Here is an 18,015-nt window from a genome sequence, read left to right as displayed (position 1 = left end):
TCTTATCTTTGGCCAAGAGCTAACTTCAAAGTTCATTGAAACACTGTTTTAATATTTATTAAAAATCCAATTAGGTTGTGAAGATACAGGGACTTTTAGAAAGTTGTATTTTTTCTGTCTGGCTGCAGTTAGCCCTTTCTTTGCTGACTCTTCTTTGTTGAGGTGGGAAAACTACTCCCAGAGCACAGACAATTTCTTGAGCAAGGCAAGAGGGTTTGGGTGAGGAATGTAACCAAACGTAATCCAAGAATGGCAGCTGAGGCTGGTCTAGAAGCTTCACTAACGTGAATGGTACAGAGGGAGACCTGCACCTTTATAGTTTAGTGATAAGGGTAACTAGAAGAAAGGGTCTTTAGATCTCAGGACACCTTTAACCTAGATCCAGCCTCAGTGAAGGAGTGAGCTGACCTGAGAACCAGTTTCAAGTGGTTGAGGGGAGGGTACTACTAATTACCCTTGACATAGCCCTAGATGAAAGGATGTGGCATAACAGCCAGAGTGGCCAACTTTGGAATTGGGGAACCAGGTTTGAGTCTTGGCATCAGCTCAACATTCTGTGATTCTGGGAGAATCTATTGGGTCCTCGTTTATAAGGGTTTGACGTAAGGCAGGCTGCAAGGAATCTCAGTCTCCCCTCTGCTTCATGAACTGCACTGGCTTAAGATCTCTAAACACATTGGGGCAGATTTATGAGTTCTGGCGCATCTCTGCAAATCAGCAGGGATGCGCCAGAACTGATGCGTCACGCAATTCCCTCCTTGCGGCACCAAAGATGCGCCGCATTTATAATGCGGCGCACCATGGTGCAAGGAAGGGCAGATGCGTGACGCATCTTGTGGTGTACGGGTGGCGCATTGCTGGAGTAGCGTCGCAAGTGCGACGCAACTCCTGCAATGTACAGAGGCCACCCATACATAACGTGGTGCGTCACTCCTTACGCCTGCTTCAAGCAGGCGTAAGGATTTGACGCAGCAGTGTCGTAAAACTGACTCAGTGAAATCTTGTAGATTTCACTGTGTCAGTTTTACGGGACTTTCCTACGAGGGAACGCCCACCCTGCGACAGAACGCCCACATGAAACCTGACGCAAGTTTCATGTGGCGTAGGCCTTTACAACGTGACGCATCTGCCTAGATGCGTCACGTTGTAAATAGGTCGCAGGGATGCGCCACGTTTTCGCACCGTTGCGTCACGCAACGGCGGCGTAAACGTGGCGCAAGACCGACATAAATCTGCCCCATTGAATTTAAGGCATTGTGTTATATGTTTAATGCTAAACATGAACTAGAACCCTTATACATTCAGAAACTGGTGACACCTTATTTGCCTTCATGTCTGCTGAGGTCCTCTAGCCTTTCGCTGTTCACCACAACAAAGTTCCGTTTAACTGGCATGAAATGCCCACTCCTTTGCCTTCCTACATCCAAATGTGGAATTCTCTCCCAGCCACCCTTAGAAATTGCACCTTCTTACTTGCTTTTCGGAAGACTTGGCAATTCTAGCTGACTCTTGGGGTCACTGTTATCTGCCTCTATCCCTCACCGGGAAACCCTTTGGGGTAGCTGCACGCATTATAAGTTTGTTAACTAAATAAATTGTAGCATTTGATTTACAGGCCTTGGGCACATGCAGTGCACTTTACTAGGGACTTGTAAGTAAATAAAATGTGCCAATTGTGGATAAAACCAATATTGCCATGCTTACGTTAAAGTGCACAAGTACTTTAACACTGGTTAGCAGTGGTAAAGTTCTAACATTCCTCAGGCCAGCAAAAACAAGTCAGTAAAAACAGCAGGTCAAAATGCAAACGGTCAAGGGAAATCATGGCAAGAATGCCAGTTCTAACACCTTTCCATTCACAGGTGTCAAAAATGACAAGCAACTCTCCAGACATGTTCTAAACAACACAGGATGGTGACACATTATGAATAGTTAATATACAAGCATGGGTTAAAGCAATTAGTTCAGCAACTTGGACAGAATGTACTTGCAGTAAACATCGACTACTTCAGGTGCAGTGCATACATAATATATCCTGGAACTAGCTTTCCTTCATCATTTCGAAGACAAGAAACATCTACATAATGTTCAATCACAATTTGGCAGAGGTGCATATGGTGCATCAGATGCCTCAGTGAGATCAAAGCTATGATTATTTGCGAAAGCAGTGTGAAGAGATAGCCATGTGGTTCTCCCATGTACAGATGCAGGGAACAATGAGGCTGGGTTTAACATATTCTCAAGGTTACTGGAGAGGCAGAAAAAAGCACTATTTCACAGGTGTTATGTCTTAGACATCAGTAACACAGCAACCACAGCATTATGTACAGCAATAGCGAGGTGTGAACAAAAGACTCCTTATTTGCCTTCAACCAATAATGCATTTCTCCAGTGCTGCAATTCCTCCATTGGCTACTTATAGCTAGATTGGCAGTATTTGAGGCACATTGCATTGTCCACAGAGCTTCCCAAGGAAAAGAACCACTCTACCTACAGGTGAAATTCAAATAATACAACAGAAACAGGACACGGCACTCCAGATTTGCACCAGAAATCCTCATACCACCTTACCATAAGAAATGCATAGGAGTATCTGCTTTCTCAGTACAAGTCTACAAGCCCTGGAACTCACTATCAGCTAAGATCTGAAGTTTCCAGGAACATGTACCCTTCAGAAGACAGGTTATTTCCAAGATAACTACATCATCCCACAAATTAAAAAAAATAATAATCATGCCTTTAAGTTTAATCTATAGTTTACAACCCACATATGGAACATCCCAACAGCACACTACTTTCTCTATCTAGGTAAACTAATAAGAGCTGACTTATGGTTGGCCTAGGTATTATTCATTAATGGCAATTCATGTATAACCCTTTTGGCCCCCACTGATAACATAAAACACACAGGTCAGCAGCCAACAATGTATTAATCCTCTTACACTTACATAAGACATAGATGCTATAGGTCTTGCCCAACACTCAGTACGGTACCAGCCAATAAAGCAGCCATCACCATCTGAAAAGGCATGGAATAACTGAAGAGATCCGCCACATTCTGCTGGCCAGTGGGAGGACTCTTATTTAGTCCACAACTGCAGGCCTGAACTAGTTACGCACGGCAACTGCTTCTTCACGTCTCACAATGACATTCAGATGTGGGTGTTCGTAGCAAAGCCCATCTCTGCAGGTCACCTCACATTTCTTTCTCCAACCATGCCTGCTCTCCACCAAAACCTTTAAACAGAATATCAGGTTGGACAACTCAGTTTAGTAACCAGCTCAAAATACCCATAAACTGACCCTCAGCGCTGCTCAAAGCTGGCATCCTGCTTAAATATGTAAATTGCGCCTCTTTCTGTCACACCTCTTCATCGACCACACTGCCAAGCACTGTGTCCCATAACCCGATAACTGCATCTTGGTGATCATTATGCATGACATGAAAAAGCCTTCCCAACCACACTCCCTACATAGTGTGGCTTGCTGCCCCTGTAGGCTTCAGTGATTCACATAGGGATAGTAAGCGCTATATAAATACTGCAATACAATAAAATACAATATAACAACAATATTTTCAGACATTTCAACAAGATGGGTGGCTGCCACTATAGCATACATACATCGAGGCAACCCTGCCACCACAGCAATAGGTGAAAAAGAAGACATTTATTTTTGACAGTATGACCAAGGGATAACACTTCAAGTGTGCAGGTTTCCATTTTGTGATAATACAGTGTGAAATTGTTTGCATAATTAAGCAAACTCAAAGAAGGTACAGACAACAACACATGTTTTCAGGTATATAAAGGCTTGTTCTGCGTTCCTGGACAAGGGCAAAGGTTTGGGCAAGCAATATTTCGACAACATCTTGAATGGTTTCACAATGTTAAGATAACTTGGAATAATACTTTGACATGAGTAACCTTCCATTTCTGAAAGGATTCATACTTGAGAATAGGGACTGAATGGAAAACGCACTTTGACTTGGATGCAATCAACAGATCGGTGATTGTCTCATGTGGATACCTTATAACCTAGATATTAAACAGGAGGTAAACAGAACTTCAATTTGTCCTTGAAAGCTTTGTTCTCACAGTAAACAGATGGAGGAAGTCACATTCGTGCTGGTCTACAGAGTCGTGCTCTACCAACAAGTCATCAACATATTGAACTGGAAAAGAACCAAAAGTGATGACTAAAGTAACTAGATCTTTCATAAGTGCTTGTGAAACGACGGAAGGTGGCTCTGTAGGCCTTTGCAGAAGGCAAGTCAACATCATTTGAGAGGAGCTAAATTAGAACGTGAAAAGAAACTGTCTGTCAGGAATATATATAAAACTAGAGAAGAAAGCAGATTATAAATCAGTAGCAGTAAATTAGGAAACTGTGAGTGGACTACAGGAGAGAATCGTAGCTGGGTATTGCACAATGGGAAACGTAGGCAACACAACAGCATTAGTGGTTTAAAAGTCTAGAATAACATGTTTCTTTATCAGGATTTTGATGAGTTGAATGGGAGGATTACAGATACTAACAGAGGATCAAAGTAATTTAACATAGAAGCAATACCTGGGCGGATTTCTGCTTGTGCATAAGGGTGAATGGGATATTGAGGTATGTGTGTGTTTCTTTATTGGGTTCTACCAAAGTTTAACAGGGTCAGCAGTTAGGAAACAGCTTACATCACTGACACTGTAAGACCATAAACATGAAGAGACTTGCACTAACACATAAGTCATAGTTTTAGAAGAAATATTTACATTGGCAATGTTATTAGAACATTAGTTTTCATTTAATAAAGACAAAAAATGTTTTTAATTTTCCATTGGAATATATAAAATGGCACCAATACACATTACAGTTCGGTTTGCATAAAAAATAATTGCTAACGGTTTTGAAATGGTGGATAGACTCAAAAGGAAGGTGTGTTGGTATGTAATCAGACCATAGCATATCTCCATACAGAGGTACTAATAGAATGAACAAGAAGTGTGTTTGAAATGCCAACTGTATCAATTATATTGATCAGTATGGGTGAACTCAGTCTCAGAGGATTTTAGTGTGAATGAGTGGAAGCAGTATCAACAAGGCATGATGACACATCATAAATAGGGCCATTTCTGGTCTACAGGGATCAAAGCATGTTCACAGTAGTCAACTCCTCGGGGTCTGTAGTACTTAATTGGAGGCAGAGGAGATAGGTGAAAGTTGGGCTGTTCATGCAATTAACCTGGCAATCTCATTTCTAATACCCCAGCAGACTGTATTTGAAAGAAGAGGTGTTACCAGGTAAAGAAAATGATTTCTACCCCTTCAATTCTGTTACATCTGCCATGCTGTTCCGCCTCCTTTCAATTACCCTGAACCTTTGTTGAAACTACAACTTTTGTAAAAAAATCATTTCGACTCAGTAGTTTCTGTTTTCTTTCTTGAACAGTGACTCAATGATTACCCACAGAAAATAATTCATATAACAACTCTTGTACAAACGCTACGCCTACTGCCTCTTGAGCAATTTGAACAGTCTTTTCAAAACCAGAACAATGGTAAATATATGCTTCACTTGACCTAGAAATCATTGGGAGGTTCGCCTTTATTGTGTTTACAATTGTTGATTTTTATCCAGTAAGGTTTCGTAGGACAAACCTCTTCAGTGCATTCAATAATGAATCTGTACCAATGATTAGTGCAACATTATCTAGCAATGTCACTTGAGGTCAGTTGGCCTTTTTAACCAACCTGTTTCGGTTAATTAATGATAATGACGCGCAATAATTGATTCCCATTACTCCAATCAGTATTATGACATTCCAAAACAGTTTGTAATTTCTCTCAAGAATTCTAAAGATAATCGTAGATTTTGGGAAAATAGTGACATTCAAAGGTCAGGCAGAGACTAAGGGGCAAGTATGTTAATCCTGCCTCTCTCTCCTTGGCATGGGTATCGTCTACACAGATTGAGATAGTCTGGATGGATTCTGGAAAGGATACTGGCAAAATAAGTGCAATTATCGCTGGAGAATGGGCTTCATTGGCTGGACTGGGCTGACATTCTAGGTCTCTAGTCTAGACCTTCTTTCAGCAGTCAGTCTATGCATGTGACCTCTTTGAGTATGTATATTTGGAAGATGAAGTGCTGATTCAGACTATGTTAAGTGTGGACGTTGGGGTAGTGTTGTGTCATCCTCCCACTTATCGACCCGCCACTTGGTGTGCTGCCCCTTGCTGTACTTGCACTCAAGCTGTCTGTATTGCACCTACTGGAACCCTTTCTGGGAGTCCATTGACTGGTCCTGCAAAGTCAACTGGCATTACTGATGATGTGCTCAAAGGACCCTCAGTACAAACGTGGAAACTCCAAAAATCTAGCAAATCTTCCTCTCTGCTCTCTTGGACCCCATCCAGGAGGTATCGAAGTGGGGAGTTAGCTTGATCCTATCCTGATGTAACATTTGTTTTTTTTCTGCTTTAAAATGTCCATTGCATTTTATGCATTTGTTTTATTTGGTTGCATATTTTACAAATATAAATGCATGCTGCATTTATCTTCATTTGATTTGCACAAACATGTTGTTTTATGTTTGCTTTAGTATGATTTGATAGCTCATCAATTCCTTGCTATGTGCAGCTGTGCTGGTGTTCACCAGTACTTCATATTGTTGTTGATTCGTGCCCCTGCTCATATCACCATTTCAACAGTCAACAATGTGCTGCAAAGCCAGGAAGGAGGTGAAAGGTCATGTTGATTGTTGTTCTTTGAAACATTTAATAAGAAGAAATATGTTGATTGTTATCTTTACTAACATTCAACAGAAGAGCCCCGAAAGGTATATAAACCTGATGCAAATAAAAGATAGGGAGAGAAGAACTTACAAAGGCCGAGAGATCAAGGTAGGGTGCAGAAGCTGCAAATATATTCATCTTCAAAGACCTTGACACTGGCTATCACCTTGGGAAATCCAGACAGCCTTACTGGCTTTGAGAGAATGCCATGACCTTTAGGGGCAGGGGAAATGACAGAAGATCCTACTGTGCAGAATGTTATCTTCGCTATTCCATTAAGGTACACAGGTGAGAGCCTAGACCATCTAATAGTTTTTACTTGCTCCTTTTGGTACTAAAGCAGTTTAGCTGGAGACATAAAGGGACACGTTGAAGGGCAAATTAATTGTCATACTGAAATACTGTTCTATTGTTGCAATGTTTCTTTTTATTTAGCCCTATAAACACTGTCATTGCCCATATTTTTTCTTGTAGTTACTATTATGCATATTTTATGCACAAGGAAAGAACTTTTATCTTGTTATTGTAAATAAATGTTTTGAAGATAAATGCCTAGTGAATATCATGCAACTTGATAGAGGATTTGTAACTAATAACAAGTAACCCGTGAGTATCACAGGACTGACCATTACCCACAACACACCATCCCCACTTAAGACCTGATTACGAGTAGGTCGTAATATTCCAACCCATGTGTAAACTCCAGTTTACGCATGGGCCGGAAATACAAGTTTGTTGGTATTTAAATATTTTTTTTAATTATCACGTATTAAATACCTGAAACTTTCAGAAATTTAGCAGGGGAACTGGTGAAAAGGTACAGCATTTACCATAACATGCTAAATTCGGTGCGTTAAACCCCAAAATCCACATGTATTTTTCAATGACCTTTTAGTAGATGCTATTTATTGAACCCGATAAAGAATATACCTTGGGGTATCATTATTTATAAGGGGTGATACAAAAAACACCTTCACTCGTAATAACGTAAAGGTTTCTATGGTGATAGTTCAGTGCGTGTCTCCGGATTGGTGCTTACCAAAGAGCCTAGGGGCCTCCCAGCTCAGGCCATATTCCAGATAAATCTAAAAAAGATATTATTCGCTCATGAGACCAATTTGGTATCTCATTAATCTTAGGTGTTTTAAGACTCCCCACTTGAGATTCTTGTTGGCATTTTAAGATTTATTTGTGCAAGGAAACCCAACCACTGCTCTAGTAGGGTTTTTTTTAGCTTTTGATTAAGGTTATATAAACAGTCAGTATCAAAGGTGCCTTCTTCAGGCAAACACCTATTTCTGCTATACTCAGTGTATTCAACTCAATCAATTAAAATCCTGTGAATGTTTTAACCATACTGATTGTGCATGATGTGGGTGCAAGTCCCTGTACGTGGAATCACTGGGTTTCATTCTGCGTTTAACTTCCACCCTGTAGTTCTGGATTGGCATGATGATCAATCCTCATCTTTATTTTTGTTCTGAGTTTGACCCCCAGCCCCCAGTATATCCTGTGTTTCTGATCGTGAATTGGTACACACCTGAATGAATATGACTCCATTGGTCTACCGATAAACATGCCTTTAAGAGGTTGCGGCACCCCTGTCACATAGTAGCTCATACTTTTGGGCGAACTTTCACACTTGTGTAAAATACATTTTTAAAGCTCTGTTATTATTTGCTTGACCATCACATGTAATAAGGAGAACCCATGTCCTGGGTTCCCACATGGATATGCAAAGACAATGATGAACCTACTACACATAATACATCCTTGTTCTTACTTGGAATTCGTTTACAATCCTACTACGGAGCCCGTTTTACCTTTTTAAAGGCAGTAACTAAGGAGTACCTGTTTTATTCTGCCATAGTTTGTGATGTGAGATCCTGAATATAGTGTTCTATCCACTATTGCCATGCATTTTACCTTTGAGTTGGGCATTAGATAAGACTGATCATGGACAACTAAGCGAAATTATGATAAACACTAACGGTTACAAGTTGGATGTAGTAATACACTGCCAGCATGACATCAATATATATTATTATGCGAAATGGATTATGACTTTGCTTTTTATGATTTTCAGAGAAACGGTCCCCACAGCATAATATGTGCTGTCACTCACCTGGCCACTCTGATTCTACGGTGGCCAGTATATTTTTATTATTTCACTAACATGATTATCTGCAGACTGACTGTCTATATTTGAGGTCCTTACGAATGCCCCAGGATTCTTATATGAGACCTACGAAGGGCATAACTATTTTGACCCTGTGAGGGATATATTTGATTGATCCCCAGTCCTCTCTTTTAAACTCTATCCCTAGAGCCACTCAATAAAGTTTAAGTGGACCCCTGGAGATAGGTTTTCTCACCACCACAATCACAATTTCTCTGCCCCTCATACAATTTCTCTCACCGCTCATCTTTGAGAAAACACCTCAGCTCTTCCTTTTTGGGAAGTTGTAGCCCACACTGTGGACATTGCAGTACAGGTGTGAGGAGGTAACCTAATGATGAAGCATGTCACCATATGGTGAGCGGGTGTACTCGTCCTGAATGGATTCCTTCCCTTTCCATTCTTCCTTCCTGGTAGTTTTACTACAAACAGTCAATTTTCAATAAACAGAGTTAACTGGTTGACTTTACTAGCCAGACGTACATTGTGTGAATTTAAGTAAACCTACTTGCCAGGCCCAAACCTTACTTTTTGTTACATATATGTTACCCCTAATGTAGGCCCTTGAAAGCCCATGGGCAGGGTGCAATGTACTTAAAAAGTAGGACATGTATGTGTGAGTTGTACATGTCCTGGTGGTGAAATAGACTTCAATTTGTTTTTCACTGCAAGGCCTAAGCCTCCCATAAGTTAACATTGGGATTGCCTTATTACCTTTTAAAAAGTATCATTTCCAATTGGAAAGAGTTGGCAAATCCACATTTGGGGCCCGATGTAGGTAATTCCGATTTACCGACTCTTAAATACAGAATCATACCGATTCGGTATTTAAGAGTCGGTAAATCGGAAGCAGGCAGATGTAGGTAATAAATTACAGATTCTGTATGATTCGGTATTTACCGAATCGGAAAATACCGAATCGCTATTTCCCATTGATTCCTATGGGCCTTGAAGCCCATAGGAATCAATGGGAAATACCGAATCGGTATTTACAGATTCGGTAAATACCGAATCCTGCAAGGGTGCAGGGGGTGTCACTTTGACACCCTCTAGCACCCCAAGTACAGGCTTGTGTGTCATGTGGCACACATACATGCCCTAAGGGCATGTCTGTGTGTCACATGGCACAGGTGTAAATGCACAGATGTGCATGTACACCTGAATTCGGTATTTTACCACCCATTTGTATTGGGTGATAAAATACCGAATTCTGAAGGCCTGTAGCACTGTAAACAGTGCTACCTACATCTGGGGTTTACCGAATCGGTAAAATTACCGTTTCGGTATTTTTCAGAATCGGTAAATTTACCGATTAGGTAAATTTACCGATTCTGTAAAATAATGGCCCCTACATCTCAATCACCAAATACCGGTCGGTAACGGCCGAATTCGGCCGTTACCGACCGGTATTTGGGGACCTACATCGGGCCCTTGGTGTCCCTGGACTCACATTTTAAAACACAACTGAGGGTGAAGTTGTTTTTTAAATTAAAGGTCATGAAAAGCTACTTTTAGGAAGCTGTTGAAAAAACACAAGGGAACCCAATATGCAATTGGTCAGGGACACTTTTCCTAATCCTGCGCATTCTTCTTAAGATTATTATTCCCCCGCCAGCGATCCCGGCAGTCCTTTTGATGGTACTCGTAACTCTACGGTAAGCTTGCTACTTGCTTTACACCACGGGCAGGCCCTTATTATATATTGTAATTTAACAGTAGGGTCATCTATTAATTCCCCCCTGTTTTAGGCATTTGCCATGTGTGCGAGTAACCAGCCTTGAACTCATCAGTCTTTCCGCTCTGCGCTCTCTGAACACTAACGAGAGAACAATCCACGCTCCCTATCTGAGCTCTAATTAGTTAAGAGAGTCCCCCTCCAGCCCTCCATGAGAGAGGATAGCCACACTGGCAGCATCGTCGTCCATAATGTGTGTAGCACGGCCAAATCTTTCTATATTCTCGTTTTACCCTGCCTCGGCCTTTAGCATATCTTCTGCTATTTAACTCTTCTCTGTCGCCAATTTTTCCTTTTCCCTAATTCTAATACTTTACATGGCCAATAGATTCACTTGGCCATAATGCTCACTACACAAACAGTATTGTCCTTGATTTTATGGACCAGTAAATACCCTTTGTAATCTCATATTTCCTTTTTTCTTTTTTTCTCTTCTCTTTATCCCCAATTTTTCATTACTTCCATGGTTTGCGCAATTAAAGCAATTACTGCTTTTTGTACAAAGACATGAAAATTTAAATGTCCTGATGATGATCCCGCCATCCATTAAAGGGATCGAAACGCCGTTGACGTAATATACACTATATGCATATATTATACTGTGATGCTAAATATGTAATGGTGTTTTCACATTATTAGGTCTGGTTTATCTTTTAACTTTTATGCAGACACGTCTCCCCTTGGCTAAACCTTTCTCTAAATATTGTTTGTGTGTCTTTGTCAGTAGGATGCAGGCTGTGTCCCACCTGGCTTTGTTTCTTACTTTGTGTCATACATTTATTGCATATTAAAATTCTGTTCGCTGGACAAAGAATATAGCACTGATTGAGTCTATATTGATTAACAATTATCTGATTGTCTAGGGACCAATTGTCGTTAGAAACTAGTTTTAGGAAGCTGGCATTTTCTTACTTGAAGCATTTGGGCCTGATGTACGACCATTTATTATTGCAAGTTGCAAATTGTGTCAAATTGCGACTCACAACTTGAGACTCACAAAAGTAAATGTACAACAGTGTCTCAGACAATGTGTGCGTTTTCCAATGGGGTCACAAATTGAATGCCTCATTAATATTCATGAGTGGTCTGCTGGGGTCAGCAGAACACCATGTCTGGGACTGCTTTTAAAAGAAAACTAAAATGCAGCCCTTTGTCCTTAAAGGAAAACGGGATGCATTTAAAAAAGAAAAATGAAACTTTTCTGTTTAATTTTTTAAGGGCAGACCAGGCAAGGAACCACTGCCTGCTCTTAAAACATAATTTCTCAGACAGTCGCAAAGGGGAAGGGGTCCACTGGGGACCCCTTCCTGTTTGCGAGTGGTTTACAACCTACTTGAAGTAGGTGGTAAACTGTGAGTGTTTTGCAGCCGCAAATGCATTCGCGAAACAATAGTAGATGGCAGTGAGTTTCCCTATTAGGAAGGAACAGCCCTTCCTAATAGTGAGAGTCGCAAACACTATTTTGTGAGTCAGTGACTCGCAAAAAAGCGTTTGTACATGCCATGTCCCTTTTTTGTGGTCGCAAACGGGCCGATCTCCTGTTTGCGAGCGCACAAATGGGTAGTATATCTGGCCCATGGGGCCTTCTGCTTGTCTCCGGAAGGTACATCTGGTGTGGGTGACAGCTGGCATTCTGCATTTCCTCCAGACAGCCACACACAATGGAAGGGTAGGAGTGACTCAGTAGCCATCTGCATGTTGATGGGTCATCCTATGCAGGATGGGAGGGAGGAGCTGACACTACACCTAAAATGGTTGTGTCCTGTCCCACGTAAAAGGATTGAATACCATCTTGAAGTGAGTCTGGAGCAAGGGTAGGAAAGGCAGGGTCTTGGGCACTTCAAAGCATCTCTTTAAAGTATCCCTACTTCAAAGGCCCAACTGGGTATTATTACTGGGCCACTGACGCTTCCAATTCAGAACACTTCTGAATCTGAGGACATTTGTATCAGGAAGAAAGGCTGCTGTGCTGCCAGGAGGGAAAGACAATTAGATGAACTGATATGCTGTATTGGCCTGCTGCCTGTTGCTTCTTGCCTGGTAGTGAGAAGAACTGGTGCAAGTGTAACACGTGGAAGTGAAAAAGTGAGAAAGTGTACAGAAAATATTCAGTGATTATTATACATTAATATTTGTTGATTTAATATTATTTTAACATGATCATGTCATAAATTATAATCTGTACGTTTGCTGGTCTTTGTCAATGGCGTTTTGACCTTCATAAATTGAGATCATCATCACGATAATATTTACACAAGAGAATGACCGCAACCTGAGAATAAAGACAATTAAAAATGTAAAGACATGTCCAGGGCGAAACAGGACCATAAATTTAAGGAATTATGGGCTGTGCTGTAAGTATCTGAAAGGAATCCAGGGAACCTGTTAGGTATGTAGAGCAGAAAGGGCTAAAATTAGCCAAGGGAAGATCAAAAAACAGGATCATTTGCCCTCAATTCATATGACAAGGAGTCAATGGCATTGATAAACACACAGAAAGGAAGAATCCAACCGATGTACATAGACACAGGGCCTTAGTTTGCTCGATGGGCCATCCAGGAAAGGAAAAGGTAGCTCCAATGTGGGGAGGCCAATATGATTCACAGGATGAGCTGAACTGCACACACAACCAATTAATGTAACTAAGGTGTGCCAGCCCGTCACACCATTGGATGCCAATTTACTTCTGAAAAGAGAAAAACACAGGATGCTGTAACTCAGGCATCCAGAGGTTTGCAGAATCAATCATGAAGGAAAAACACACTTACTGACAGTGAGCACACCCCCTGGTTTTGGGAGAGTTGACATGTCTATCTCTGAACAAAAACCTCAGGGAGGGGGTGGGGGAAACATATTCACCCAGCTGCACTTGCCGTGAGGTAGAGGGACGAATCTAGATCAGCAGACATGAGGCAAGGCTTAAGGTTGCTCTGGCTCTGTGAGTTAAAAAGGCAGATATAAAAGCATGAAATGATAAGCACAAATCCTATTGGATATATGATGGGTCCTAAGAGGATGGACCTAATTGAAGCAGGTACGGTACGCCTAAGTACTCTCCAAGGACTTATTGGCATGCCCCCTGTTTTTGAAGTCTCAGGGAAATCAAAGACTTCACTTATATCTTCAACTCAGCACCTCAACTTTACTTGCTGTAAGTCTGGCTCTGCCAAGTGGTGCCAATCTAGTCCAGGGCCCTTGGATGTGAGTTTAAAGTACTGCATCTGCCAGAACCTGCACATCAATGCCATTGCGCCAATTGGAACCAATGCATTGCCTGCTGCTAGATTGGGAGCGACTTATTTAATTGTCATTTGTATCTCAAACCTCTTAACTCCTCATTCTGCCAGAACCTTTAGAATCTCTACACTCCACATGAGCAAGCTCCAGAGAATGAAAAGGTCATTCAGTTTTATTTGACATCTGGATGAATTGTGACACAAGAAGGACGGTAACGTTTTTGTTATTGTAAAATACCACCCAATGTGGATCATTTGTATTATTATGTGACACATAATAGTCGAGATGAGATGGTCCATTCCACTGTCACCTACTGGTTTGCATCTTTTGTCCTTTTGTGACCAGGCACTCTGGTCATTCCTACGCTGTCTGCCAGGGTTACAATGCACAAAGTAAAAACACAAAGACTAAAGATGCTGCACATTCAGATAGGTTCACTAAGATGCTTTTATGTTGCCGTATGTCTAAGTATTAGCATTGGGCTGTATAATTTCAGGATGTATAGAGGCCTGTACATATGCCCAGGCTGATGCTATCAAGGTATGAACAGACGGATCTGAGACTTGTCCTCCCAGCAGCCTAACAAAAGGTCTCTGTGACTGACAGGTCCGCCTTAATAGGCAGGGATGACTTATTTCAGCTCAGTAGAAGGGTGGGGGTTGGGCATTCTTTTTTACATTAAAGTATCAAATCCTGCTGGAGTGTCAAATCCTGCTTGACAGGCCTGCCGGGTTTACATATAACACTGGGCGCACACCTGAAAGGTAGAAAACATTATACCAATACAATTCCAGTGTGTCCAATGTCTGGTTGCTTGAAACCCCTGCTTTTGCCCTACCAGACTCACTAGGTTTGTTGGGGGTAGAGGGCCTGTTTCAAACTGGATTTTGTTGTTAGATGTGGGAGGACACTAGGATTACCATAGTACACTCACCAGACACTCCCAAGCCATAAGACCCCCCTTTTAATGAGGCCAAATAACTGCCCAAAGATTGTAGGGTTGGCTGTGGGAACCTTTAGCCCATTAGTTACGGGGTGCCCAAGGGTCATTCCCACCCACTACCTAGTGCTTGGCATACATATGGTATCCCCAGGCACTCACTTCAGAACACCTCTGGACCATAGAAAGTACAGAAAAGGACTGGACCTGTGGTCTGAGAAGAGTCCTGAAGGACTGGACCAGCTCCCTCCTGTACCCAGGACTAGGAAGTGGGCGTCAAGGGTCTTCAGGCTGTCCTGTTCAAGCTACAGGGATACAACAAGCTACAAGAGGCCTTTCCCAAAGCTGCCCAGCTGACCATTGGCAATTGGGCCACAATAGAAACCTGCTGTTGGCCTCTGTCTGACATGCTTTTATCTCTAAGTGCCTCCCCTGAGGTTGGGAGGCTTTAGAAGTGTACTCTTGTTGTGGATGGTGACTTACAAGGCTAAGCGCCTGGTTTAGATCTTGGCAGATGGATTACTAAGTCACAAAGATGACGGATATCCTGTCCGATAAAATGTACATCCCATAGGATATAATGGAATTTATATTTCAGTGGACGGGATATCCGTCCACCAAGATCAAAATCAGGCCCTGAGTCAGAACATAAGATCTTTGACAGGATGTACCCGTTAGGGTAAACGATCCGCACTGAATCACGACCAGTCTCAATTTGTGCCTAGAACCCAGTATACCACGAACCTTGACTTTCATTTGAACTCTGTGCTTCTTGGGGCTATTTCCACTTAAAATTATATAAGTTCAAATGTCAGCTTTCACTTATGGGAGATTTGTCCATTTGGTGTCATTTTGTTTGTTAAATATTATTCTAATTATCCAATTTGGTTTGGGATTGTTATTGTTTTGCATTTTCACTTAATTACAGTTTTAGTCTTGCATAAATACTTTACATACTGTCCTAGGTTAAGACTGTCTGCTCTGCACCATAGCTATCAGGGGGTTGAACTCACATAAAGCTAATGGTTCACAGTGACAAGTATTGTTGTTATTCATTATGGTAGGTGGTTACCTACTCCAAAGAAAAATCCAATTTTGTACATTGGTCTTCAGTTGTTTGATTCAGTACTTGTATTTTGCAGCCCCACGCCTTTATTTAAGTTGAAATTAAAAATCCCTTTTTAATTTGACATAACATTTTAGACTTTTAGATTTTTTAATGTTTTTTGATCTTGGTTGGGTCCATTTTTTTTTCCTAAATTCATTGTACCCTCTATTTTTGCACGCTAGGTTTCTGGGAACATAGAGGTGGATCTATGTGAAAAGCCTTAGCATGGTAGAGCTGAGCAGCATTGGAAAGCAAAAGGGCTGAAGCAGAACAAGCAGTCCAAGAAGGAGAATTATCACACTGATTTCAGATCCTGGTAGGAATTCCTTATGCTATAGTGTACCTCAGAGGAGAATAAGAATGAGGCTGAAGAGGAAAATGAGGAGGAAATTGAGCAGGACCCAATGCCACAGGAGCGTGCCTTTCAGTTAGCAGCATCACCTGCGTAATCCAGGGCGGGGGACAGTGTTCACCAACAGTTTGTCCCCATCAGAGCAAGAGGTGAGGCAGGCATAGAGCGCCTTGAAATTGTAACTGGCTACACTTTCATTTGAGGCGAGAAAGGTGGATGCTGAGGAGAAGAATACAGCAGCAGAGATGGCACTGGAGGGGGAGAAATGAACCTGGTCTTGGACAAAAAAGAACATCCTGCTGGCCCATGAGAAAGGCAGCAAGAGTTTGACATGAGAGCCAAAAGGGTTTCTAAGTCCAGTGAATATGGTGGCAGTGACAATGAAGTACCTAAGAGCAGTAAAATTATCCACATCCTGTTAGAAATTGAGTTACGGGTTGACTGGGGTGTGAGCCCTTGTCAAGCAGCAAACACAATCCTAATCAGGGTAAGGCACAACCAAATCCTGAATGAACCCGTAATCAACCCCCTGGTTTCTTGGCACAGAGCAGTCAGGCTTAGTTTAGAGGCAATGTGTAAAGTTTGTGTGCAACACTTCAGTCAGTAAAATAGCGAAACCACCACACCACATTAGAAACATAGGTTCAGATGTAGGTAAATATCATTTACCGATTCTAAAATACCGAATTTTACCAATTCGGTATTTTAGAACCGGTAAATGGTATGTAGCTAATGATTTGGTAAATTTTACCGAATCAGTAAAATTCGGTAAATACCGATACGAAATTTACCGATTCGGTATTCCCCATTCATTCCTATGGGCCTTGAGACCCATAGGAATGAATGAGAATTACCGATTTGGTAAATACGGAATTGGTAATAGGGGGTAGACTTACAAGGGTGGCAGGGTGTCACATTGACACCCTGTTGCACCCCTGAACAGTGCATGGGTGCACATGTGGCACACATACATGCCCTGAGGGCATGTATGTCTGCCACATGGCACTGTTAAAAAAACACAAAATTGCTTTTTTAACGGTTTTCGTTATTTACCACCAACTTGTAGTTGGTGGTAAATACCGAATCCTTAAATGTGAAGGATTCGGTAATTTACCGAATCGGTATGTTAAGATTTCGGTAATTTACCGATTCCTTAAGTTACCGATTCAGTAAAATACCGAATCCTACAATCATGCCACCTACATTCCTAATGCCAAATACCGGTCGGTAACAGCCGAATTTTGGTAATTCCGTCCGTTACCGACCGGTATTGGGCGACCTACATCTGGCCCATAGAGCTTAATTTGATAAGTAAAACAAGACCAACATGACAAAAATCTAATCAGTAGAACCAAAGTTATGGAATTTGAAACCTTTTAGAGAAAATAGCACTGAAAGACATAAAGCAACACCTGTGTTTATCTGGTCGCACCAGACCAGGATAAAGTCACAAGGTCCGGCCAACCTCGATGGAGCGCGGCCCGGCTATAGAGACCCACTTATGCCTGCTGAACAGAGTACCTTAAATCATGGAGTGCAGAGCATTGCGTGGATACATGTGCCAAGGTGGTATGTTGGTTCTGAGATGCAGCGAGCCTGTGGTGCGATGTTCTGTTGCGTTGATGCTGAGGATCCCATTGATGGTGCTTTGGATGCAAAGTCGGGGGACAGGGATACT

This window comes from Lissotriton helveticus, chromosome 4_1, assembly GCF_964261635.1.
Source record: "Lissotriton helveticus chromosome 4_1, aLisHel1.1, whole genome shotgun sequence".
NCBI lineage: Eukaryota > Metazoa > Chordata > Amphibia > Caudata > Salamandridae > Lissotriton > Lissotriton helveticus.
This window is presented reverse-complemented; position numbering follows the sequence as displayed.